The sequence below is a fragment of the Rhagoletis pomonella genome, unplaced genomic scaffold (assembly GCF_013731165.1).
Source record: "Rhagoletis pomonella isolate Grant_MI unplaced genomic scaffold, Rhpom_1.0 Rhpom_scaffold_00006, whole genome shotgun sequence".
NCBI lineage: Eukaryota > Metazoa > Arthropoda > Insecta > Diptera > Tephritidae > Rhagoletis > Rhagoletis pomonella.
In genome coordinates this window covers 6,347,640-6,349,227 of record NW_023458560.1, presented here as the reverse complement: position 1 = coordinate 6,349,227, position 1,588 = coordinate 6,347,640, and the positions used below count along the sequence as shown (strand labels likewise).

The window sequence follows — 1,588 nt, the reverse complement described above, 5'->3', positions numbered from 1 at the left end:
GTAAATATTAAAGCTAATTTACTCAAAATTGATGCTTGCAACAATTCAATACCAAGAAATACGTTTGTGGTAAAATTTTGGAAAATGGGCGTGGCACCGCCCACTTATGATCACATATATGTATATCGGACTAAAATTACGGCCGCTTTTCATACAACGGTAAATTTCCGAAATGCTTGAAACTGGAATATTTCGAAATTTAAGGACGCTAATTTACTCAAAATTGATACAGCCCGGCTTACCATCTAGCGGTAGCTTTCGGAAAGGTGGAATATATATATTTAATACTTGCGCCGGGTATTTAATGTTCGGCTCCGCCCGAACTTAGACTTTCTTACTTGTTGTCTTTATAAGTTTTGAAAAAAGGTTTTGAACGAACCATTATATCACATTCCTAGGCAAGTTTTGAAAGAATAATTTCGATACTAAATTTTATTAAAACAAAATGTCGAAATCAGCTTCATATAGAAACAGTGTCATCGTTAATTAGGAAAGAGATGTTATTAAATATCATAACTTTACGACACTCACATATTGACTAGATTTGAATATTTATTTTATTATATATTAATTTGAATTATTTGTTTATAAAAATATAGTTTATTCCTTAACAAACACTAAATGAAAATAAGTTTAAGCTTTGAACAACATAAAAAAATCGACAAACTTTCGTAAAAATTTCGAACATTCTATTTCAATTTTATCTCTTAATATTTTGCAATTTTTAGCTCATTTTAATTTTAGTCTAATAAAGTGCAAATTTAAAGTAGCTTTACAGTTGATGTATGGCAGATTTTTGACGATGTTGGTAATTTTCTTCTATATTATCTAAGTATGTTTGACGTTTTTTTTAATGAGGAAAATGAGCAACGCCTTCATCAAAAAATAAATAAATATTAAAAATCAGCGATAAGTCGCAGCTATGTATTTTAAACTTACGCTTTATTGGAATGGATCGGGCTACAAAACTGCAAACTGAAAATATGTATTTCTAGGAAATCTAATTAAAAAGCTTAACGAAAGCTTGTTGATTTTTTAAATGTTGCGCAAATATTAAACTTTGGATTTATACGGGTTTTGTTAAAGTGTAAACTGCATTTTTATAATCAAGTAATTAAAATTATATAATTTTAAGATAAATGGCGAATCTAGTTAACACGTATAAAGTTTTCATAAGCACTGAAATGTCAAGTTTTAGTACTGAATTCAAAGAAGATGTCTCTTTTATCCATTGATAATAACTTTAAAAAATTTGTTTGTTAAGAAGTGTATCTTAAAACATCTGCCTTGACATTTATGTTAAAAGTGTAAAATATGTAAATGTACCTACATAAACTTTCCCGTGAATACCATCAAAGCATTGGTCTTGAAGGGAATCTATGATGCATGCATGCATATGAGCAAATTAAAAAGTCGATACAATTTACAGTCGAAAAGTACAGTTTCCCTGCAGTGAAATCCCAAACTAGTCAGGAATAATACTAGTTTACAACTAGAATTTCCTGACAGAAACCGAACTAGTTCGAAAATTACCAGACTTGTACCAAGTACAAACCGATTTATACATGCCCTGTTTTATTTGACTTCG

The 1,588-nt window shown here is 29.5% G+C and overlaps 1 protein-coding gene and 1 long non-coding RNA gene across 4 annotated transcripts in view; one reads left to right on the top strand and one right to left on the bottom strand.

Moving 5' to 3' along the window:
• Nucleotides 1-878, top strand: part of LOC118740343 — a 13,898-nt gene extending 13,020 nt beyond the window's left edge. The window contains exon 3 of the long non-coding RNA XR_004993118.1: nucleotides 868-878. This is a non-coding gene — a long non-coding RNA (uncharacterized LOC118740343). The remainder of the gene's footprint in view (nucleotides 1-867) is intronic.
• The window catches only part of LOC118740338 (ATP-binding cassette sub-family G member 4), a 559,608-nt gene that overhangs the window by 207,903 nt on the left and 350,117 nt on the right, over nucleotides 1-1,588 (bottom strand). The gene's annotated exons all lie outside the window — the stretch shown is intronic.